This window comes from Phyllostomus hastatus, unplaced genomic scaffold (assembly GCF_019186645.2).
Source record: "Phyllostomus hastatus isolate PE091 unplaced genomic scaffold, TTU_PhHast_1.1 phas_contig_30, whole genome shotgun sequence".
In the NCBI taxonomy this organism is placed as follows: Eukaryota; Metazoa; Chordata; class Mammalia; order Chiroptera; family Phyllostomidae; genus Phyllostomus; species Phyllostomus hastatus.
The window spans coordinates 1,215,596-1,241,915 of record NW_025333841.1 but is presented as its reverse complement, the minus strand read 5'-3'; the positions used below and the strand labels follow the sequence as shown (position 1 = coordinate 1,241,915).

Here is a 26,320-nt window from a genome sequence, read left to right as displayed (position 1 = left end):
AACAGAGTCCTTGGGGCAGTCATTGTGCTTAAATGTCACTTTCCTGATGTTATTACAGAACCCACCATCTTGACTTTGCATTAAAACAGGATATTTGGGGCAGTTAATATAAGTAGTGCCTCTATGTCTTTTAGTTACTATAGAACCTACATATCTTTACTTTTTATTAAAGCAGGTGATATACTAATAAGTACTATAAAATAACATAGCAATGATTTATATCCTGAAAAAAAAAAAAAAAGAAAAAGAGGATCCTTGGGACAGTGAATGTGCTTATATGCCACTGTCGGCCGTTTTCTTAGTCTGGGACCTCATTTGTTTCCTGTATGTGCTTTATCACAGAAGGTACTTGGGACTGTTAATGTGCTTACATATGGTTACTGTCCCTTTTGTTACTCTGAAACCCTGTCTCCCATCTCTGTGTAGCCTGGGAGCAGAATTATTACTGAAATGTGCTTAATTGCAGCTGTGGTGCCTTCTGTTGTTGTCTTTTTTCCAGCCCTTTCCACTCTGCCTACAGCAGGGGATGCTTAGGCGTGTTAACAGGCTTCATTGCAGCTACTGTCCTTTCTGTTAATCTAGGGTCCCATACCTTCCAAGTCCATTTACATTTACTGGGAGTATATTTGCTTTTGTGAAGTAACTTAATTGCAGCAGTGGTCTCTGTTCTTTGTCTAGGTTCCCATCTACCTCCTACTCCTTTACAATACCTGGATGGGCATTTGGGACTGTTAATGTGCTTAATCGGAGCTGTGATCCCTTCCGTAATTCCAAGATCACATTGTGTCCTTTTCCCTTTACCTTACCAAGGAAGGTTTTTGGGACTGTTAAAAGTGATCAGTTGGAGCTGCTTTCCCTTCTGTTAGTCTAGGATCCCACCCCCTCCAACTCACTTTGCATTACTACAGTAAGTAGTTGGGACTGTTAATGTGCTTAAAGGCAGCTACAGTCCGAAGTCAATGCTCTTAAACATCTTTTGGTTAAATGCAGGTATAGTGTCTTGTTAGTTTAGCAACATATTACCTTTAACTTCCATCGTTTGGGACTTACAATTTTAATTGTAGCTGTGGTCCCTTCTGTTAATCTAAGATTCCTTTTCCTCCTACCATGTTTCCTTTACAATACAGGGTACTTGGGACTGTGAAGGTCTATCCCTCCCTGTTACATCTGTTATCCTTACAGAAGAGGATCTGAACACCAAGACTCCTACTTTTGCACTGTTGATGTGCAATATTGCTTTTGTCCGTCCTCCTCTGCAGGGGATATAGACCTAACTCATTTTCCTTGTGTTCAGCAGTGGATGCCCTTCACTAAGGACCTTTGTACTACCATAGTTAAAGTGAATCTTGATAACTGGCCACAACTATGTCTTTCATTTATGACCTCTGTACCCTCTTCATTGTACAAGAGAGTGTGTTAATTACCTGTTACTTTTTTCTGGGACTATTTATGTGCAAAATTTCAATGCTTGGAAAGTTTATGTGCACAAATGTAATTTTGTAAGCATGTCTTATACCAGATTGACTGGACCCTCTTTGCTTTAGCACAGTGAGATGTTCAGCTAATAACCCCTCTTTTTGGACTTCAGTGTTCAAAATTGCAATTGTCCTTCTCTTGTGTTGGAGTACAGTTATGTCCCCTTATTCCCCCTTTGCATTAGGGGCACATTAACCATGAATGAGCTCTTCTCTTGAGATTATTAATGTGCATAATTAACTGTATTTGTCTGTGGACTTTGGCAGTAGGAAAGGATGCTCTGTGCCGCTACCACTGCCTTTGAATTACTGCCGAGGAGTGGTATTATGACATCAGCTCTTGAACAGTTATCCAAAGTACTGATTATTATGTAGGACCCTATACCTTTGTATACATCAGGGATACTGACTCACCAAGGCCCCTTTTTTGGACTGTTAATTTGAATATTGGCAATTACCTATGCCTTTTTCTATTAGAGTAGGATACCATTCCCTTATACTCTCTGCATTACTGCAGGGGCTGCTGACCCCACAAAACTTCTAGGAATATTAATAGGCACATAGCAATTAGCAATGGGTTTTTCCTCCCTGGCCTTGTTAGGAAAGCACCCCCAGCCCCAATTTCCCATGGCACCATAAAGTATAAACATTACAGTATGCTCTGAACTTGTCCTTCAAACAGCAATCCAGACTCCCCCTCCTTTTACATTGTTCCAGAGCATAAAATTCCTAGTAGTCCTGATGTTACCCTTCCTCTCCTGACCTCTTGCCTGTCCTTGGACCCTAATGGACTATTAACCAGTTTCAGGTGTCCAGGCATCCAGCCATTACATAATATTGTGGGCCCTGCCCCACCCCACCCCGCCCCACCCCACCCTAGCCCACCCCACCCCATCCTGCCCTGCCCCATCCCTCCCCTCCCCGCCCTGCCCTGCTCCTTTTGTATTATTGGTGAGGATTGTTGACTGGTCAAAGCCCTTTCACTTGGACTTAGATGTATGTTGACAATCCCAGATGTCATTGGTTTACCCAGTTTATATTTCTCTGGTGCTTCAGTTGCACTTTCCTTGGTTCCACCCATCTGACATGAACCCCTCCACTTCCTTTTTTGCATTGCTTCTAAGCAATGCTGACTACCTCAAGGCTCTTCTGTGTTGTTAATTAACACAGTAATGATTGCCCCATTTTTTCAGCCCATCAGCCCAAGCTCTCCCTACCACTTTGATGTTTTGTTTGTGCAGTGTTGATTACCAAAAGCAGGCCTGAACTAGGTACTAGGTGGGCCTTCACACCTTTTCTTGCATTTGTTAATGATCTGAATTCCAATTATTATCCCATTCTTGGGGACAGGAGCTATCCCTGCCCACCTCTGTTACTGGTTTACTGGGCAAAATGTTCAAGGCAAATCAGGCCCAGGGAGCTGGATGGCCACCCTTTATATTTTTGATTTTTAAAAAAATTAAAAGATTTTATTTATTTGTAGAGAGGGGAAGGGAGGGATAAACAGAGGGAGAGAAATATCAATGCGTGGTTGCCTCTTGTGCGTCCCCTACTGGGGACCTGGCCTGCAACTCAGGCATGTGCCCTGACTGGGAATCCAACTGCTGACCCCTTGGTTCACAGGCTGGCACTCAATCCGCTGAGCCACACCAGCCAGGGCTATATATTCTTTATTTTGTATATATATGTAAGTATTAGTTGAGAGTTGTCTGCCCAGGAAGGAACGTTAGTGCTTTCTGCATTCTTTGTTCCAAAGCAGGTTGTGTGGCTAAGATTCTCTACTCTCCCATTGTATGTTGTTGTTCTGCAGAGTCAATTGCCAGGGTACAATAAAAAAGTTCCTGTTAATTTTTTATTAAGAAAGACATATGGATTGCAAAGTGGCATTGATAACCTGGTCATTAAATTTTTGAAGTTAAAAACATATCATGTACCTAATGACCAGTGTCTCTCATTTTACTAAGGGTGGTGGGTCTGTGGATAGACCACTATGACACTTAAGACCAGTATTTTTGGGCTCTACCACCATTTTTAAAACATGCCTTGTTTGGGCTACACAACCATTCACTTGTAGAAAAACTACCTAAATTTTCAAATCCTTTAATTTCTTCATCTGAAACACCAACCAGCCCCTACTTATTTCAAGAAGATCAGTGTAAAAGAATGAAATGAGACAACACATATTGAAGTGCTTTTGAAAACCATCGATAACCTTATTTGATTAACATATTACATGAAATACACCCTGTTTAATTGTGTTCATGTAAAGTATTCTTAAGCACCACACTGAAGAGAGGACTTAAAAATGATGGCACCTGTTTCCCTGTTTTATATCACAAGAAAAATAAGCCAAGATGTAATCAGTCTTGTGGATGTAAATTTCAACAGTGAGCCGCCTGGTAAAAGTGAGTAGCCTAGCCTCTAGTGTGCAGGTTGTGGTGGCAGAGAAGTATTTAATAAGGAACTGCTGAAGCAAATAACTAGTTATTGCAACAGCAGTTCTTTGTAATTACTGAAAAAGGGTACATTCCTCTGAAAAGGATGTCGAATGGTCAGACCAGGTTAGGGTGCAGTTTGCACTACTAGCTCCTTGGACAGCTGTAAGAAGAGTCCCTGGCTCTTTAGAATACTGTAAGTACTACTTTGTAGTTACGAAGTAATCTTTTCCCTATTCTGTTCTCTTTCTCTTAGATGCTACCCATTAGAAAAGTCAGAAGTTTCCTGTTAAGTTTCCTTTCCCAGTTCTCACGTCATCTTCTATAAATATGTATCTTACCATATGAGTTAACCAACAGAATTATAGCATTACTGTTGTGTACCTGGCTCTATGCTAGGTTACACTTAAGTGATGTAGTGCTATATTTAATCTCATCCCCTACATAGTTGTATTGTTGAGGTAATACAAGCACATTTGAAATAATTTTAGGAAATGATAATCATGTGCTGTCTTGTATGAATTATAAATTAAAATTTAATAAAGGGAGCCCACCAAGGTTTGAAGTTTATAAGATAAACTTAAGAAGTTGGCTTTATTTTTTCTCTTTGGTCCAAGATGTGATTAATATTGCAGCCATCTGGGTAGTCCAGTTGGTTTATTTAATGCCATTTGTTTTTTCCCTCTTTTGGAGGCATGGAAATCGATTAAAGAGATAAGGCTTAGTCATTGTGTTTGGCTACATGCCAGGGCTGGCAAATTATTGATTGTTAAATCTCATTATAAGCTTGAGCTTTACAGGGTTTGTGGATTTGGGATATAAATCTGATACATTGGCTCTTTGTACATTTTTATTCTATCTCTACCCAAGAACAAATGAGAGTGGTGATGATGCCTTTATAGTCTGAAATATTTGTGGAACCTGTTTGACAAGAGGGCAATGGAGAAATGTAAGTTTTATAAGAAAACCGTGACCATGCCCACTTTATGAAGTTAATATACCCTCTTCCCCTTTGCCTTTTTCAACAGGTACCTTGGCAAGCAAAAAAGCTTAGCCTCCCTGGTAAAGGTACAGCTAAAAATATGAATATCAAATTTGAAACATTTTTGTGTACATCAGTGCATCCTTACAAGGAACAAGAAGCACAATAATGAGCTGGGCTTCTTTTACTGGCCCCTTTTACTTGATATCCATACTTCTTCACAGCTTGTCGTGTGTCCCCACCCATCCCCACCAAGTGCCTAATGACATTATTTGTCTGACTGACTGGGTAATATACAAATGGTCCTGAGCCTTCTTAGAAACATGTTCTGTGCCATTGTTTCTCAAACCAAAGTAATTTGTCAAAATGAAACACTTTTTACAGGAACAAAATTCTTTGAGATCCTAAAGAACATGTGTTTTGAGGACCATTGACTTAATAAAGTTATTTGAAATATAAACATGTTTCCCAATTTCAGTATATCTCTGTGAAAGATATATATATATAATATATATATAAAATATACGTAATGTTTTATATAATTTACATAGGACTTGGGGACCATGAAAATATATCCACAAACCTCTAAGGTTCTTATCACCCCAATTTGAGAAACACTGGTCTATACTCATGAGATCTTTTATTGCTATTAATGAAAATGTTATTCATTGTTAACATACAACTCTAACTATTTATTGGAATTTGTTTTAAAGGGATGAATTTAGAGCCAGTTCTGAATCCCCAGCACAAGTCAATTTTAGGTGGATTGAAGTCTGCACTAGAAAGCATCCAAAGGTGAATTTGGGAGTTGTATTTCAATTCCTTGCTCAAAATAAAATCTCTAGCAGGTGTAAAAACAGGTACTCTGGAAATGTTGGCCTCCTCAAAATCAAGATATCTTTTGTTAACTCAGCAAATAGTTATTGGGCCAGGTACTAGAATAAATAGCAATACCAAAGACATGATTCAAGTGAAAGAATTTGCTCTCTCATGGAGGATGCAGAAGTGAGCAAGTCATGGTATTGGGCAATTTGATGAGTCCCATAAAAACTTTGGGAAGTTCTGTGGTATATGCAGAAAGAAGAGTGGATGGAAACACTCTTACTGAGCCAAGTGATGTCAAGGGGAAAATGTAAGGTGTTCCTAGGGAGTATCTTGGTCAGTAGGCTCAGGGAATGTGTAAGCTGAAGGCTTACAGGGCACTGCTCCATTATTACTTCTTGCAAGTGTGTTTTAATAAAGCACGTGTTCTACATCAGGTAGATTGCTGTTTTTCACAGGTTTTGGGGCAGAAGAAGTGAGATGGTGGTAAAATTATTTTTAAAAAGTTGTGAACTGGGAATAAGAACAGCTAAGCTTTGGTCCTGTCTCTAACCTTGGATTGGATCACCATCCATGTCAATCTCAGTGTCTAAGGACTAGTGATGAATTAAGACAGGGACTTGAATTGGATCCCTCAACCCCTGAAAATATTTTTGTCATTTGCAAAATTTTCAAAGGATCAAAAAAGAAAGCACTTAAAATTCTCTTGCCATTTCTCTAAATGGTTATTCTGATTTTCCCCCCTGACTTTCCTCCTTATAGAACCTTAATATATAGGATTGGAGGAAGTTTCCTGACCCCAATTTTATGCATCTTTTTCCATATTCCCCTTTAGTTTTTCCACCTATCTTTCTGTGAGTTATTTCTCTAATCACACCCTGATTCAACATAATTTCTTTTCAGGGTATCTGGGCCCTGGTTTTCAAATGTACATCTGGATGGGAGTTTGTTACTTGAAGTAAAATAATTAAATGTTGATCTGTGGTGGCTGCTAAGATATTCTTATTTTTGAAGGCATTCTGAAAAATATTTTACTGGCTTTAAGAGGAGTAAACTGTTATTAGAACTGAGCTGTTTCCCCAAACCTTATATTCTTGGATGGCAAAGAGACTGCCATGTATGGTTACACAGAGGTGATACCTTCCTCTGCCTCAAATATTACAAACTGAGTTGGAAGAAAACTTTAGTTTCCCACTAACATATTCTTGACTACAGACAAGTAGCACTTAACACTGGCTGCCTTCCAAATCCAACTCAATTTGGATCTCAAGTATTTGAGACTTAGCTAACCTGCTGAGTTAGCAAATGAAACTTCAATGGCCATGTACTGTATGTATCATTGTATTGGTGCCATTAAGAAAGAGAGAAACACATCAGTTGGTTGCCTCCTGTACTTGCTTCCAACACACAACCTTTTGGTGCACGGGATGATGCTTTAACCAACTGAGCCACCCAGCCAGGACCAGTTAATTAGCTATATTTTTATTGGTAATTTATATTATATTTTACTCGATTGCTCTTCCTAGACGGCTCCAAATTAGAGCTCTGAGACATAGAATGTTAGTTAGGTTCCTTGTGCATCCTATAGAATTAAGTTCAATAAAGAACTCTTCACTGTTTTGATGCCTACTTTGGAAATGACTTTGATTTCCTGAAAAAGTTAAGATGTGAAATTGAAGCAAAATTTAAATTTGACCAGTGCTAGATTTCTTTTTCTTGAAGATTTTATTTATTTATTTTTAGAGAGGGGAAGGGAGGGAGAAATAGAGGGATAGAAACATCAATGTGTGGTTGCCTCTTGTGCCCCCCTACTGGGGACCTGGCTCACAGCCTAGGCATGTGCTCTGACTGGTAATTGAACCGGCAACGCTTTGGTTCACAGGCTGGCACTGAATCTACTGAGCCACACCAGCCAAGGGTATTGCTAGATTTCTTAGATAATGTGTAGGCTTAAAGTATTTTCTTTGACCAACTAGAATACCATTCTTTTGGTCTGTCCAGAAATATTTGAGGCTATGAAACAGAGTAAAGTAATACCCTCTTATTGCATAAACTAATCACATGCTTTTAATAAAATAAGGATATGACTGGCAGATCACTGTACATTATGAGATTCATAAAACATATACCTGACTTTAAGCCACGGCTTTGAAAAATTTTGGCATACTGTATTTTATGCTGTATTTGTTAGTATGACCGCCATTGTACAGTGTTGGTGTGCAATTACTCTATGATCTGTACATCATTAAAATTTTCCAGCCTTATATACTCCCTTTGATTGAAAATTAGTTATTAACGCACTACTTTTTTTTTTATAATGGATTGACTAAGTCTTTCCAGGAAATCTGTTGAGTAATAATAGGAAGAACTTAATTGCTAAAGTCTTTTAAAATAATGTTTTGATATTATGGATAATTGAATGGGCCTTATGTATTTCAACTTTAAAACAAATCCTTATAAAGAGAAACGAAAGAGCAAGTCTATTGGCCAGATTTACAAACAATGATTGTACAAATGAAATTCCATTTTGCTTGCTTTTTAAAAACTGTGCATTTTATAAGCCTTCAGCATCTGGTTGGGAGAGTTAAGAAAAACCCCAAAACTTATTTTAGAACAGCTTTAGAGTTTTATAGAATAATTCTAAAGCTATTACAGAGAGGTCCTATGTACCCCATACCCAGTTTACTCTATCAACATCTTACAGTACTATGGTATGTTTGTCATAATTAGTAAGCAATATTGAAACATTATTAGGGAAATCTCATACCTCATTCACTTTTCTTCTATTTTCCTCTAATGCCTTTTTGATGTTCCAGGACTTTATCAGAATACCACACTGCATTTAGTAGTCATATCCTTCTTGGGCTCTTACAAGGTTTGAGGACTAATGGTCAAGTATTCTACAGTGTCCTATTGAGACTTGTCTGATGTTCTTCTCATGGCTAGACTGGGTTTGTGAATTTTGGGGAGGAAGACCACAGAAATAAACTGCCACTATTATTTCTTAGGAGTTTATACCATCAACATAAGACATGACATACCACTGTTGATGTTGATTGTGATTACTTAGATTCTACAATTAATATTTTTGTTATATTTGATTAAACTCTTGAGAAAATTCATATGCATACTTTAAATTCATGGAAGTAATTTTTAAGTTAAAGGGTATGAAAAAATAACTTTTTGGCTTAGATCTATAATAAAACTATAACACACAGCAAGTGTACAGAATAGTAGTGAATGAATGGCTATTAATATGTAAAAATAGTACTACTCTTATGGTGTTGCTCCTTTGCAGCATGGTATGTTTCCACTGTTAAATGCTGTGATAATGCACTTAACCAAATTGCTTTTATCAAGCTGCTACAAAATCTTATTATTATAGCACACAGCAATAGTATTTGTTTTTTATTAGGCACAAAACACATTGTTTTCCTCTGTTATGTTCTTTATGCTCCAGGCAACAAAACTAGTTCCATTTGCCAGCAGTCTGGCAGTGCAATCCTCCATTATGAGGCAGTCATCTAGCTGATTCATGATATACTTATGGTGAAATAAATATAGTAAAAATTCTGTAGAAATCTGTATCTCTGAGAATACTTGCCCAGACTCCAGAGTGAAAATACCTTTGAATTGAGAGAAGATACGGGTTTACTTATCACTCTACCACCCATTAGTTGTATAACATTGAGGTTGTCTCATCTATTGCCCTTCCAGTTTCTTTGTGTGGAGAATGGAAAAGTACTGGAATACATGATTAGTAATATTCTTTCTAATGGTGATAATTCTGTGATTTGTCTAGTGTTGGAATATCTGAACCAGGTGGCTGCCTATGCCACTTATTTTTTATGTCTCAAGTACCTTGACATTTTACCGGGCTAACGAATAATGGATCAAGAATCTAAAAATTCTTTTCAGTGAATATTGAACCCTAATGAAATGTATGGTTCTGTACTAAATCGAAAATGTAACTACTTTCTCTGGTCTTAGAGTCCCTTTAAGGGAAAGGGAATTCTCCTTGTACATGTCATCACTATAATAGCATAGAAAACTATAAGCTTTTGATGCTAAAACAGCTACACTCAATAAATATGGTTAGAGTAGCTCAGAGATCTTGGGAGATGAGTAAAGTTGTTTCCTTTCAGGTACCTTAAGTAGACAGTGTATAAATGAATTTGATCTTGGATCCATTTAAAAGTTCTTTGGGGAATTTTGCTTTCACATGGTGTCCATTTATCATCACTCCTGGAGTCTCAGGAGGGAGCACAGTAAATATGTGTAATGTTTAACTGGAAGCCTGTATTTAGGGATGAAGTATCTAATCTTAGGTTAAATAAGGATGGGGAAAGATTTGCCAAGAGAATTTTAGCATGTTCTGCTTTTATTGAGAAAATCATACAATACCAGTTTGGCTTCACTGGACATTATCTAGAGAATCCAGTGCTGAGTAAGTGATCTTTCACATACTACTATGAGATTTTGTTTTTGATATTGACATAAAGCCCCTTATAAATAATATGGTAATTCCTGATCAGAAATCTGTACTCCATATCTGGTTCTCTCCATACCATACCATACCATACCATACCATACCATACCATACCATGTAAAGTGCTTTCAAGATTGCAAACCTGGCTTAGACTTGCTTCAGTGAGCTCCTGTACTATACTTATACTATACTATTGCAGCTCACCAAATAGTAAAAATGGTCAAGGCAATTGTAATTTCAGGAAGTAGTAGCAATTGCTCTGTTACCTTGAGTATCTTAAAATATTTGACCTTTAGGCCACAAATTTAATTAGCCCTTAACATGGGTATTTGTTTGATCCATATTTTTATTTAGTTCTTTTCTTATACACTTGCCTAACCTTCTGTGATAGTGCCAGTGCTTGACATCATAGGACTTAGGGGAGACTGGACAGGCTAGAAATAAGAGGCAGGACATACTTATACCTAATGATTTAGGTTAATGCTTCCTAGTTTTTGTTGTTGAAGTTTCCTCAATAGTTTTGGTATCCTATCCTACTGAGCCTTGTGTTTCTCCTCAAGGACATTAAGAGCATGTAAGACCTGAGAAATTCAAGCAGTTTTAAGAAGCTGTATATTCAGCAGATCCTTCTTCTGAGAATCTGGATAAGCTTCATCTAATCTAAAGGTGCCTTGTAGGTCACCTGGAGAAAAAGGTAGTTTGGGGAGTTTGTTTTGTTGTGGGAATTCTGTCTTTGGCATTAAGGACTTTCAACTTCTTGTAGGTCTCTTTTTAAAAACAGAACAAAAGCCGCTTTTCATTGATTCTTACAGTTTTTTTCCCCATATATACGTGCATTTTAACTTTCCAGAATGAATTTGGCTTATTATTTTATTTATCCTTTAGAGCTAGGTTACAGTGAGGTCTATAAGGGCAAGCATACTTGATCCCCATTTCATAAGTGAAGAATTAGAGATACAAAACAATAAATTACTTACTTTTAAATCTCATAGCTATTTAGGAGAGAGAACAAACTTATGCCTTCTGATTAACAGCCCTTGACAATTATTTCTACTTTCCTTTGGCATACTGGTAGTAAGTCCTGAGGATTCGTTGTGAATAGTACCAACTTGATCTGTGTCATAGTCTTATTTTGGCAGGCTTAATTATATTGTCACTGTCATTCCTTTACTATCTTATGAAGTTGAAAGTTTGTTAGTTTGAAAAGTCATGAAATTGCTAAAAGTAAAATAACAGATATCCAAGGGCCTGTGTTACGCTATTTACTGGATTCCTAACCTTCTATATTTTGTTTTTCCTTTTTAAAAAATATTTTATTTATTTATTTAGAGAGAGGGGAAGGGAGGGAGAAAGAGATGGAGAGAAACATCAATGCATGGTTGCCTCTCACATGGCCCCCACTGGGGACCTGGTCCTCAACCCGGGCATGTGCCCTGACTGGGAATCGAACCGGCAACCCTGAGGTTCACAGCCCGAGCTCAAGCCACTGAGCTACACCAGCCAGATGTTTTTCCTTTTGTGTAGATTTGCTTAGCTGTCACAATAACTGTCACTGTAAAGATTCTCAATTTGAATATGGTAGTGTCCCATCTATGAAAGTTGTTTAAGGAATATACCATGCGGATTGAGTAGAAAGCAATTCTGTTTACCATGGCAGTGCTCTAGCATATGACTACTTAACATACAAATTAAAATCAAGGAATGCTACAAAACTAGCATTATACCATTGTGGTATAATGTTCTGCCATTAAAACAGTGATTTATAAAAGAAACCTGAGGCAATGTGAAGAAGAGTTCTTATAGAACTCAATAAGATCAGACCATACTGGAGCTTTTCTAAGTAGCTTGATAGCTCTTTTGGTTAAGAAATCTTTAGCTTTCCCGTCTATTAATTTCTTGACCAGTCACTATATTTTATGGTGGGAACACCAGAACATAAATAATTAACACTATAGAAGATTGTTCATTAGTAGAGACTGGAAAATAAAGCACAGTAGGGGAATTTTGGTAATTATTCAGCTCTAAATTTCTCTTTGAGATAGATGAAGAGAAATTCAAGGAATGGAGCTGGAATGAGTAGAAAAAAAATTTTTTTTAAAGGCTGGTATCTAGAATATAGAACTCTCTACAGTTCTCAATCTTTACCCCTCAATCCATATGAAAAAAGGGGTAGACATCATTTAATTTAGCCACAAGTTGCTGTTTGAGACAGACTTTCATAGTATACTGCATTAAAGTAATTTATTTTTCTCTCATCTCTTCTCCAGATCTTCCTCAGAAGAATAGGCTTGTTGCTTTACAGTGTTAGTGACCCATTCCCTTTGACGATCCCTAGGTGGAGATGGGGCATGAGGATCCTCCAAGGGAAAAGCTCACTACCACTGGGCAACAATCCTAGGCTAGGAGTTTCTATCAAGATTCTTTCTTGTGCCCAGATAAGAAGGTGGAAACTCAAGATATCCTCCACGTTAGAGGTGAGTAAGCTGTCTCCAAAAGCACAATAAGGATACCATCTTTAATTTTTCAGTATACATTGTTTTTAGCTTTCCACTGAGATTGTTTTTATCATTATCAACTGTCTCTGCTTTGGTAAAAACAGCTTCCTAACTAACCTGGGTAGTGACTGTGTATGTGATAGGTGAAAATGATGTGAAGAGAGTAGCAGGCTGCAAAACTTAGGGTGTTTAGACTAGGACTATAGTATGTTGTATAGGTTTACAGCTAAATTGTTCCTTTAGGAGAACATGGACAACAGCTGCTACATCTGCAATATTGATCATAGGCAATTCATCATTCTGGACCCTGTGGTCCTCAAAGTCCCCCTGAGGCTGTGTTGTGGAATTTTGGAAATCATTCACATACTTCAGGGTGCCTTGGGATGTCTGTTGGATAAAACAAAAAAGAAACTGTTTGAGAAGATAAGTAAGAGTTGTATCTTTTTATTTTGTGTTTGATTGATGGAAGCTTCCGAAGTACAAATAAGAACCTGACCAGAAATTGCACAAAGTCATCTATTGTGAGGCAAATCTAAAAAACCAGAACCCTGCATATACTCTAGGTCAGTGAAGTGAGAGGCTGATTAGGGGGCTGCAGGTTGAGAGATGGAAGTAACTATTCAGTGTACTAAGTCCTGATTGTAGAACTTCTGGTCAAGATGGCCATGTAGGTAAACATGGCTCACCTCCTCAAATAACCACATCAAAATTACAACTAAGCTATGGAACAACCATCATTCAGAACCATCTGAAATCAGGCTGAATGGAAGTCCTAAATTATAGAATTAAAGGAGAAACCAACTATGGAATTAAAGAAGAAGCCACATTGAGATTGGTAGAAGGGGCGGAGACACTGAACAGCTGGTGCCACATCCATATGTGGCAGATAAAAATCAGGAGGGATACCTCAGGAGCAAGGGATCCCAGCCTCACACTAAACTCCTCAGTCTAGGGTTACAGTGCCAGGAAGATAAGTCTCCATAACTTCTGGCTGTAAAAACCAGCAGGGATTGAGGCCGTGGAAAACAGAAACTGCTGGAGTCTTAGGCAGTTCCTCTCAGGTCCTATGCACAGACTTATTTAGATACATTTCCACTGAGTTCCAGTGTTGGGGCAGCAGACTGAAAGGCATCAGAGACATATGAGGAGGAATGGAATTGTCGGGCATCAGGGTGAGAGCTGGGAGGCAGCTCTTTCCTAGACAGAAGTGCTGGTAGAGGCCACTATTCCTTTTCTGAGCTCTCCCCCAACAGAGCTGGCAGGCGGGTGCCATGTCTTGAGTCTCCGTCAGCCTGGCTCATACTGTTTACCCCACCAAGATGATTCCCTGAGGCCCTGCCCCATCCAAAGTTCAGGCCCACCCAAGCTGTTGCCAGTAGTTTTTCCATACAAATGGCTTATCTCTGCCCATGTTTAAGATTTTCCTACATTCTTCCAGACAAACAGAATCTGGCTTTAGTGAACCCTGTATCTCTCGCTGAGTAACCCCAGGCTTGGCACTACCAGCCGCTGGCCTTGGTTCATAGCTTGGCATCTCCTGGGCACCTCTAAGCCGAGCATAAGTAACAGCCATCTGCAGATCACTTTGTAGCTTATGCTGTGTGATCCCGGATGAAACACAGTTGGTGGCTGACCTTGGACATGCCAACAGTGATTGAGGCTCAACCGCAATAAGAGGGTATACACAGTCAGCTGGTGGGTGCATCTTGAGTGCTCAGCTTGGGTAATAGGGGAGGGGGCCTGTGGCACTGGACTCTACAGGACACCTACTACATTAACCACTATACCAAGCCTGGGAGACATAGCAGCTCTGTCTAATACATAGAAACAAACACAGGGAGGCTGCCAAAATGAGGAGACAAAGAAACATGGCCCAAATGAAAGAACAGATCAAAACTCCAAAAAAAAAGAACTAATCAAAAATGGAGATAAGCAATATATCAGATGCAGAGGTCAAAACATTGGTTATAAGGATGCTCAGTGAACTTAGGGGAACAGTAGATGAACCCAAAGAGAACTTTGACAACATGAAAAAGGACATGGAAACCATAAAAATGAACTAGACAGAAACAAAGGGTACACTAATTGAAACGAACAATTTACAGGGAATCGACAGAAGAGTAGATGAAATTGAGAATCAAATCAGTGATTTGGTATATAAAGAAGCAAAAAACAACCAATCAGAACAGCAAGAAAAAAGAATCCCCCTCCAAAAATGAAGAAGACATTGTAAGGAGTCTCTGGGACAACTGCAAGCAGACCAACATTCATATATCATAGGGGTGCCAGAAGGAGAAGAGAGCAAGAAATTGGAGACTTAATTGAAATAATAATGACAGAAAACTTCCCTAACATGTTCAAGGAAATAAACATGTAAGTCCAGGAAGCTCAGAGTCCTAAACAAAATGAAACCAAAGAAGCTCACTCCAAAGCACAGCATAATTAAAATGCCAAAGATTAAAGACAAAGAGAATCTTAAAAGCAGCAAGAGAAAAGCAGTTAGTTACTTACAAAGAAGCCCCCATAAGGCTGTCAGCTGATTTCTCTGAAGAAACTTTGCAGGCTAGAAAAGATTGGCAAGAAATATTCAAATTGATGAAAAGCAAGGACCTGCAACCAAGATTACTGTACCCAGAAAAGTTGTCATTTAGAATTGAAGGACAGATAAAGAGTTTCCAAGAGAAGAAAAAGTTAAAGGAGTTCAGCACCACCAAACCAGTATTATATGAAATGTTAAAGGGTCTTCTTTAATAAGATAAAAAATATGAACAATAAAATCGCAATACATATATATCTATAAACAATTGAATTTAAAAAACAAACAAGCAGAACAGAAACAGAATTATAGATACAGAGAACATATTGATGGTTGCCAAATGGGAGAGTGGTCAGGAGGCTGGATAAAAAAGGTAAAGGGATTAAGAAGTACACGGAGTTACAGAATGGTCATGGGGATATAAAGGACAACATAGGAAATGGAGTAACCAAAGAACATATATGAATGACCCATGGACATGAATAATGGTGTGGGGATTGCCTGAGGGAGTGGGTGGGCTATATGGAGAGGGGGCAAAGAGGGAAAAATTGGGACAACTGTAATAGCATAATCAATAAATGATCATTTAAACATTTTTAAAAAATATAAAAAGTAAAAAAAAGTCTTGATTGTAAAGGCTTTGTACAGATTAGTATTCAACTAAAGAAATAAGGCTGTGGTTAATGGTGGTATTTCCAGCGTCTGACCAAATATTTTTATGCAAGACACTTTCCTATTTATGCCATAGTTTCTCATTTTGTTGAATGAGGAAATTGTATTAATTTTATCTCTACAGACCTAAAAGCTTGAACTTTATACATTTCTAAGTTCTATAAAGACAGTTTCTTTAACTCATTAATTTGAATCTTTCCATAACTTTAGCAAGTACTCGATTAATGTTTTTTATGGCATTTATATAGTTTCTCTCTCATTTTTTGTAGCTCCTGATTGTTTCCTTCATATCTACCAAGTTATCTTTCTCAAAAGCAAGGCAGAGGACAAGAAATTGGAACACACCAAAAGAAGATCAACATGCCTGGCACTCGAACACTTTAGAACAGCAGAATGAAGTAAGTTGTTGGTGGTGTAATTTCGTGAGGATTACTTTAGAGATAATAGCTGGTTTTTGGTGTTTTTTTTTTTGAGATAGGGTATGGCAGTCTTATGAAGGGAAGGGGCCCGAATGTGAGATGGAAAGATGACCAGTAACCTGTACAGGCATACTTTGGAGATAATGCAGTTTGGTTTCACACCACCGAAGTAAAGCAAGTATCACAATAAAGTGAGCTGTAAGCTTTTTGTTGGTAGAGGATGCTGCTTTTAATTTGTTTAAAAAAATGCAACCTCTGTGAAGCACAATAAAACCAACTGAAATAAAATGAGGTATCCCTTTATTACCAACTGGGTTTACTGAAGCAACTCAAACATATTAGTCACCACCAATATGGTCAAGGTTATTGTCACCATATCTATTATTTATCGTAACTGCATGAATTCTTTGCCATTCTTAGAAGTCTAAACATTTAGAAACTTAAAAAAGTTTTTGTTTTTTTGCTGAAAGGATGACTCTTTTTTTATCTCCCTGTGGGAGAACCTATCTGTAGTTAACGTTTAGTGTTACAGGAAAAGCCAGTGTTATAATTGTTAAGGGTGCAAAAATCAAGCCAGTTCCCTAAATGCATGGGGAAAGGTGAAGATATAAAATGAGGGCATTGACTCGAGCCTCTTAAAGAGCCCTTTATAATAATCACTCATCTGTGGCATCTTGTTTGGCTCTTGGAAATTCTTACAAACAGTGGTAGTAGAATGTTAAAGAAGCACACATATTCTGTGTTTAAATCTTTTGCCACTCATTAAGTGTATGGCCTTTGACAATTTAGAGTTTCTGATTACACTTGTCTGTTTATGAAGGTTAAGTGAAATACTGTATGTAAAGTGCTTAGTATGGTGCATGGTACAGGGTAAGTACCATGTACCAAGTAGTTTGTTTCTTAAGTTTATTTAACCAATATGAGTAACAACTACTACCATTTAGTGGCAAGTAGAGTTGGCACGTTTCGGTTGTATGTAAGAAATTTCTAAGGTAAAAAAAGTCTGTCAGTAGAAGAACATCTATGTTGGTGGGTGGTTGTTGTTATTATAATCATTATTATTCATAATGATATAAGTAGTATTGCTACCAATAACAGGTTATTAATAGTTATTAATGTACTTTCTGGTTTTCTTTTGTTCTCTTTTGTTCTCTTGTGATGTTTCTCATAGCTCTTGTGCCCCTCAGTGTATGTTTGCTCTTTTACTTCTTACCCATTTCTTCTAAATGTCTGCCTTGGCTTATCTCTTTCATTTATAAGTGTGTATTTCTTTGCTTGTCTATTTCTTCCTTGACTGTCCTTGGTCTTTGCTCTCTGAAGTGTGTCTTACCCACTTCCATGTTCATCTTGCTTGTTTGTTCTCTGTGTATCTTTGTCTGATTTTCCTTTTTGTCATAACTTGTTTGTGTCTTGTCTTAGATCTCTCATTTTTTCAATTTGTTACCGATTATTTTCACTCTCCCAGATCAGGTTCTTTCATTGTTCTTACCATTGTGTCTGAGTCACATGCTGTGTGCTTTTTTCTCATTCCTTGTCCTATCTACCTCTGTCTCTTTTTTCCTCTTTGTGAATTGTTATTGTTTGTCGCCTTCTCCCCTTTTGTTGGTTTGACATTTTACCTTTTTCTGATTCTGGTCTCCCTTCTACTGTTTCTACTCTTTATCGTGGATTTCTCTTTTCTATATATTCTTTCTGCCTCTCTTGGCTCATTTTCATTCTTTTGTCCTGCTCTGGGTGCCTCGGTGTCTCTTTGTTCTTTGTGATCTTCCATTTCAGTGCCTTTCCTCTCTTTGTTCTCCTGTTTTATTGCTTTTCTTCTTCTACTCACTCTTGGGTTTTTCAGCATCTTCATGAGTCTGTGTCTCCCTTTTTCATATCCTGCAATCATCTTTCCTTGCATATTTTTTGTGAACATGTGCATATATACCCATGTGTGCATGTTTGTGTATGTTTGTGACAAAGGGGTGTCCTAACCCCTTCCCAGTAGGTGCAGAGTATCTGCTATCAAAATAAGCATTGCAGAGCTGTTCCTGATGCCAGGCTCTCCTGTGAAATAATCCAAAATTAATAGAAGGCCCAAGGATCCAAAGACCTAAGGGCAGAAAATGGAAGGCCCATAATGGATAGAGGTCCCAAAGTAGAAGACAAGTGAGCTTGAGACTTGAGACCTGTGAACTACAATGGAAAACCGGTGTCCCAAAGTAGATGGAAACCTCAGGCTCAAGACCATCAGAAGGCCTGAGAGTCATGACATACATACAGAAGATGGCCCTCTGTTGGAGAGAAGACCTGACTCAATTGGATAGACGTCTTATGTCTTCAGTCAGACAGAGGGCTGAAGACCCAGGATGAGTGGCTGAAGGCCTAGGAGCAGGGACACATGGAAGACCTGAGATTTGAGACACAATGCTCAATGACAGAGGAAATGCCAATATGAGAACCCTAAACCTCAACTCTTTTCTACTCCTATCATCCATACTCGTGAACATTTCAGTTCTCTCTTTCTAGTTTTTATATCTCCATTTAAGCTCATTTTGAGATGCCCTTTTTGATGTTATTATCTTGAAGAGCTATCTTTAGATTGGAAATATTATGTTGGGGCCAGTGTAAGCCAGGATTTATCACAGTTTTGAGTCATTTGTTAAGGTCGATATATATTTTTAACTTCCATTACTCTTGGCATTCACTCCATTTGGGAGAGACTTATTGATGAAATTGTATTTCAGTCTTACTTTTTCCTCAGAAGCTCTAGGCTGATGAAAAGAGGAAAGCATCAGGCTACTGAGGAAAACATGCCAGACTATGTAAAGAAAATGTAACGGGATGCTCCTGGGCAATGAGAACGATTAGAGAAGAAATACACAGATGTGCCAGCCTGTTCAGAAGCACTAGCCTGTAAACACCTGACTTCTTTGAGCTTGGGTGAGCAGGATTCCTGGGGTTTGGAATTCCTAGTGATGGTTACAAAAAAAAAAAAGAATAAGTGGGCCTGGAACAGAGTGTGGCCCCAAGGAGATAGCCTGAACTCTCTGCTCATAGTAGTGGCCTAATAATTTGGTAGTCTGCACTGATCCTGCCTTTGGGTTTAATACCAACCTGTAGGCTTAAAGGTGAGAGAATTTAGACGTATTTAGGAGGCTTAATCCTTTCCTTCATTTCCCCCCACCCTCTTACCACGAGGGAAGATCATTTAAATGATTGAGATTATATATGAAAGCAAGGTATTATCATTAATACTGTATTGGCAGCCATGCATTGCCAATATTTGAAAGAGCACTGTCAGTTGTGAAGCATTATGTACTTCGGGGGTTATCATACCCTTTCTGTAAAGGGTCAGATGTTAAATATTTTAGTCTTTGCAGGCCATATGGTCTCTACATTTTTTTTACAATCCTGTAGAAAGGAAAAACTATCCTTAGCTTCTGAACCAAATTGATTTGGCCTGTGGGCCACAGTTACCTCTGATATAAATGCCAGGCTCTGTGCTGAATAATATTAATTTCCTTGTGTGAGCCTGTCCTTGTGCTTGGCACTGAGGAATTAATGATTATTTCTGATCACATCCAGGTGACCTGAATAAAAATGCGTGAATATGGTTTTAAACTATGACAGTGCTTAAAGACTTAACAAATTTCAGAGTTGATGAATGAATATTGATTACGTAGTATATTCATTCCACGGCATAGGCACTGGATGCAAGGATTAGAAGAAGCATGAATAAAGTGTTTTGTCAAAAGTATGTAATACTATGCAAATATTAGAAATTAAGTGATTGATAAATGAAAAATTGATATATTTGTATCCATGATGTTTCTGCTCCTTTGATGATTTTGAGTAAAAATATAGTATTCCAGGTAGCAGAAAAGAAAACACATGGAAACTGCTTTTAAAGTTATAAAATACACAGCGAACACAGGGACTAATCTATTGTGATGACTTATAATGTGCCAGATAACATGCTAGGCACTATGGATAACAAAGGGGGGAAAAAGTATATTCTCAATATAGAATTAAAAGTTTTAGATGAGGAGTACATTTTAAAGTGCTTTGTAAACTAAAGCACTAAAAACCAATGGGTTAAATGTTTATGAATGAATAAATATTAATAGCCTTTTATGGGCCAGCTATTGTTTGGGGCTCTGTGAAATCTAGAATAATGCTCTCAAGTAATAAGGGGAGCTCTGCATTATTAGATGTAAGGAATTAGATACTGCTTATTTTAATCAGTCAAGACTTAACTGGTGATGTCAAGTTATTTCCAGTATATTTTCCCATGTAACAGGAAAATGTAATGAATGAGATTGAGGCTTCTAAACTATAAAATGTTACATAAACACAAGAAATTAAATGTTATATGTGTGAATAAAACTGTGAGATAAACATTGTCTATAAAATTCTCACTGTGTGCTTGACCCACTATGAGAAAGCTAGTATAAATAATTATACAAACTGAAGGTTTCAATTCTTGTTAAGTGAATGAATCTCAGTTGCCTACTATGTGAGCTCACTGTTGTAGGCACTAAAGAGATACACACATTGTCATTTCGTTGTGCCTACAGTTGAGATAAAGGCAATACATGTTAGCATTTTGCAAAGTCTAAAGCACCATATAAATGTAACTACTGATTTTCTTATTTGTTGCTGATACTAGACTTATAAAATTGTATCACAGCTACAATGCTGTGAAAAAAGTTGGAAAAAATTTGAGGAAGTATTGTTAAGTATTGAATACTTTGAATATAATATGTAAAAGATTATGTTTATGATGAATGCAAGACTGGATAATAATTATCTATTATGTGCCAGTCTTTTTGCTAGGCATTGGGGGTCTGAAGATGAACCATCTTTATTGCAATTCATAAGTCTTAAACAGCCGTGCATATATAAGCAATATCTGCTGAATGAATAAGGATGATTTACTCCCTTCATTCCCAGAGATAGCAACTAGTAATGCAAAAATTCATTACCCTTATTACTGAACCTGTTACAGAGACTTGTGTGTAAATATAGAAAACCTAGTATTCTATACAGATATAAGGAATTAACTTGGCTTAATTAATAATGACTGATTACTTTCTATGAGGCTCAAAATTACATATGCCCTAGTATATAAAAATCATTTTATCCTTATGGAATGTTCACAGGAGGAAATAAAGTAATATGTGTGAGATCCACGCTAAAAGGCACTTAACCACTGCTAGGCATATTTAATGATGAAAACATGGGAAAAACAGAATTACGCAATGCAGTATGCAGTAAAGGCCGGGCTAGGTGGAAAAATACAATCCAGACTGAAGTGCTATTTACTCCTTGTTAGCCTGAGTGAAGAGATGGGAATTCTTTTCGAAAAAAGCAAGGCATCTTGGTTCTCCATCAGTTTTTTTAAATGCTGAATGCTGAAGATGGAGGTGAATTAGATCCACCCCGGCCTTGCTTAGACATTTAAGGATTAAAAATACATGACTCAGGTTTGCTTTTAGATTCATTTGACAAACATGTCATGTTTTATGTGGAATATATAATTCTAAGTCCTGAACACAAAAAGTGAAATGGGCCTGGTCAAAAGGTCTTTAGATCACAGGTCATAGTTGAAAATATGAAAACATCTTTGATTTTGAGTAAGTATTTGTGGGCCTGTTTTCTGGGAAGTACTATGCTTACTTAATTAGTTGTGTAAGTATAGTTCAGAAAAACTATTGACTTGCCTTGGGAATTAAAAAATAGCAAAAAAAGGGACATGGTTCTTTTAATATAAAATGAAGACATGTTCTCTAGGCCTAGTCACAACTTCACTTGCTCATTGGCCTAAGTTGAAGCCAGAAAACTTATTAAAAGGCTCATGGTTTGTCCTTTAATTCATTAATTTAAGATTGTGCTTTTATTATAAACAGTTTAAGATGAGAATTGAGATAAAACAAGTGGTTTTGTAACTATTTGCTCATTGGATTGGCTTAAAATGAGGAAACCTTTTGAGCAATAAAATTGTTCTAGTTTTTCCATATATTTTAAACACTTATTTACTCTGATTAAAGTACTGTCCTTAAGTGTTGAGGAGAATGAATAGATTCAAAAGACCAAAATGTACTTGAATCTCACTTGCTTATGGTTGAAATATAAGAATAAATTTTATGACTGCAGGTCTTTTCACTAGCTAAAAATTCATTGAACAGCTGTGATAGTAAGATATACCAAGAAGGAATGATTAAATAGATCACCTTTTTGGCATCTTTTATAGAGTGGGAATGAGAGCTTTTTATTTATTCATTCATACAAACATTGGAGAAGGTGATGCTAAATGAAATAGATCTGGCACAAAAGGCACTTTGTCTTGGAGATGCAATAAAAAACAAGGAATGGAATGAAAACTCATTAAACAGAAGTGTCTATTTCAAGGCAATGTGCTATTTACCAGACAAATCAAAAAAGCTCTTAACTGAAAGTAATTTCTTTTTAACTGGTTTGGAGACTACATATAAAAGAGTTTCCATTCACTTTTCATTTGTTCATTCATTCTACAAGTGTATTTGAGGACCTATTGTATATATGATTCTTTGCTCTGTACTCAGTTGACCCCAGAAACATAAAAACATGAATGTTTTCCGAGAGAAATTTTAAAACTTTACTTTCGGGTTTTCTTTTTAGGAGTATGACTTAGCCCTTGAATAACATTGTGTGGTTTAATTCCTACTCCATATTTCTTCTCTCACTCTGGCCACTACAATAAGCAGGGTTTTCCACTGAGCTTCCTCCTTAAGTTGCATGAACCCTTCTTATAGGCACTTCATTTTTCCTCTCTTGTCTCATGAAAATGGCTGTGGCCACTGCTAGGCAGAAGGAGGGGTGACAACTAATTCCCAAACCCCAGTCTCAATGGTACCAGCCTTGGTGAACCACTCATACTCAAGTTACTACCTTTACCATTTAGTCTATGTTCAATTCTTTACATTTTACATTCTGATAAGTATATACTGCCTAAAGAAATCTCTGAAGAACAATCCCCAGGTAGTACATAGCAAGATTGGAGATGGAGACATGATTTCTCTTGCAACAGATTTTATACTTAAACCTTAGGTACTGCCTTATCAGCATCAAAACTGGCTCATGATTAATTAAATTATTGTAAATGATAAGAAAAAAACCCTGCTCATGAAAGGACTTGTTATGATAGAATAATGTCGGAATGAAAATGGCTTAACAATTTTTACATTGCTTAAATTTTAAGAATAATAAGAATTGGAAGTAATTGGCAAACAAATCTATGCCCAAATGGGCTTTGACCTTTTCTATTTTGAAATCACTCACAGAGGGTGGGATAGGAGGAAGAGTGAAAGAGAAGGTCAAACCTGTTTACAAGGGCACCCTGCCTTTGTTTTAGATTGGTTAAGAAACACTCCTTTTTAAGTGGGGATTGGGTGCATTATTGGAAAATGCAGTGGAGAAAGTAACTACAAGCCTTCTTTTCGCAGTCGCTGGTATCCTAAGACTACCTACCACTACTGATAAAACAAGAATAAGAGAACATGGTACCATCATCTGATTTTTGTGACATAATGAAGTAGTGAACAAATTCGTTTTTGTAAGAAATGGCTTCATCTCTATTCTACCGCAAAGGGAATATATATGCCAAAATGGAAGAAACACTTGGACTGGTGAACTGATGTGAATTGTAAAATCTCTGAGCTTTGACTGTTGAAAATGTACAAATCATGCTCAGCATGGGTGACCATCACAACTAAGATTAGGGAGTATGTTTTCTAATGTCAAATAAAATGTACTGTTTTGAAAACTTGGTATTTTGGTGTAATAAGTTCTACCTCATTGTCTGTTATACACTAGTTATTTCTGGGCTTCTTTTTTTTGTTTTGTTTTTACTACCTTAATCACCCAGCATGGGTAAATCATTTGCTGTCTCATTTGTTTCTAACTTCATTTGCTTTGGTGAGGAATACTGAGAAACAAAGCCAATAAAATTGAGAAGCAAAAAACATTTCAAGAAAAAAGCAAGATGTGAATAGGGCATGAAAACTATTCCTAAGTTTTTGGTAAGTAGGATATATTCAGGAAGGAAATCACTATAATTAAAGAAGTGAACAACCCCAATCCCTCTGTTGGTGATAAGATCATTGGTGTCCTTAGAATTCTGGATGAATAAATACCCAAATTTTAGACTGGTGACTTTACAGACATATGAGTTAGTGCAGTATTTAAAGGCAAGAGTTTCTGTTCCTTTCCTGGCAATTATACTAGCATGTATTGCTTTTAGAAGAAAGACTAAAGCTATTGTGGGCCAAGTGATTATCCAGTACACGTGCTTTTAGTACTGGTGTCCAAAGAACTCTTGCCTTACATGTTACAATCAAATCTTGTTATTATAAATGTGTAGAATATGATGTGATACAACTGCCTTATGATCTGGTGTGTTGCTTCTAAAAGGGAATGGGCCTATGTTCCCATTGCTACTTATTTCCTTTTTTTTTTTTTTTGCAAGGGTAGGTGTGGGACAGGAGTATAGCCCATGAGGAGAGAGGGTAGAGAGGTTAGGAAAGAGTTCTTAAGTTATTTTTGGGTGTCCTCCATACCTCTGATTCTTGACAGCTTGTTTCCTTGGGTGGAGTTCCAGTCTTGTCATTTTATGCTTATTCTTGGGTTTGTGGTACCTGTGGTCCTCAAAATTCTCATTCAGTTGTAATCCTGAAATGGAGAACAAATGAAAAGTACCATGTTTTCTGTTTAATGAGGAAAGATCAGATAATGGAAATTTTTAAAGGGCAGCAGGAATAATTAGAAAATATTTGATAGTACTTTTTAGCTTTTGTATTTTCTGTGGGGTAAGGATAGGGTGACCATCACTTCTAGTTAGGATGTTTTCTCCATGCCAAGCTACCACCACAGATTAATTTGTGCTTCCTGTCAGATTACTATTCTACCCTTGGTCATGGAAGGTTTTTCCCTGGTTTCATTGGGAAAGGTAATGTTAATGGTACTAGCAGAGTTAGGCAAGCTAATACAATTTGAATTTGAAAGTTGTGTAATATAAATTGGGTCTAAGATTGAGCCAGCCATTTTGTTAGCTGGGCATCTGCTAGGTGTAGATGTAACTTCTAAAAATGATGAAGGGTGTCAGGAAAACAACTGAAAGACCTTAAGACAATTTCTAGAGTTCCTACCAAATCAGGGAGCACCAAGACAGTTACATGGTGCCCTGGTAACCATATGAGTATGTCTCATACCTTTAACCGTTCAGCTGTACTGCTTCCCTTAGCTTGGTAAAAGTGAGTTTTTGAGGGGTTCTTAGTGACAGTAGTTTCTGTGTTTGCCATAGTGTTTCTCCCAGTTACCAGTATTCCTAATGATCTTCCATTTACACAATCTAGTTTCTTTCACATATGTACTCTGAATCAAAATCATAACTCCACTGGAGCGAAAGCCCTCATTTGAATGCGTAAATAAAGATCAAAGCAATGTGTAAAGTACGTTGGAAAAGAGAGTTGGATTTGAGAGTACTTGGAAATAGATTACTACTTAGTGCTTGTCACTTTGGTAAGCTCAGTGATGAAGCAGAATTTGCAGGTAGGATGAAAAACGAGGGAAAATGTGGAAGAGGAATGTTAAAGGTAGGGTGGGTTGTGAAGACTTCACTTTATAAGAACTATTTAGATACATCTTCCAGGCCTAACATAAATCCCCCCCTTTCACAAGTTGTTTGTTTTTTTTTTTAAACAGTCAATGATTCTGACAATACCTCTAGAAGGTGAATGGCATTATAATGAGAATAGAGAAAGTTATGCGATCCACATATGGCAATGAGCTATTGTGCCCTCCCCCTACTCCCAGAGGGCATTTGGCAGTAGTTGTGGAGCTTAACAAATTGCTCTTCAATTACTATGCAGGTGGTCTCATCTGCATAGTGTGATTTTACTACAGTTAAATTCCATTGGACTTCGTTTTGGTGCATATAGATGTTAGCCATGTACTTCTTATTAGGGTAATTAGAA

At 37.4% G+C, this 26,320-nt stretch overlaps 1 long non-coding RNA gene across 8 annotated transcripts in view; it reads left to right on the top strand.

The window, feature by feature from the left end:
• The window catches only part of LOC123819030, a 31,677-nt gene extending 7,566 nt beyond the window's left edge, over positions 1-24,111 (top strand). The window contains exons 1-7 of one of the 8 annotated variants that reach the window (XR_006785766.1): positions 3,043-4,106; positions 4,781-4,859; positions 5,606-5,687; positions 10,764-10,897; positions 12,471-12,677; positions 16,176-16,304; positions 17,497-24,111. This is a non-coding gene — a long non-coding RNA (uncharacterized LOC123819030). Of the gene's footprint in view, positions 1-3,042; positions 4,107-4,780; positions 4,860-5,605; positions 5,688-10,763; positions 10,898-12,470; positions 12,678-16,175; positions 16,305-17,496 lie in introns of those variants that run through there. The other 7 variants (XR_006785764.1, XR_006785769.1, XR_006785767.1 and 4 more) reach the window with 7 other exon arrangements.
• Positions 24,112-26,320: the final 2,209 nt, after the last annotated feature.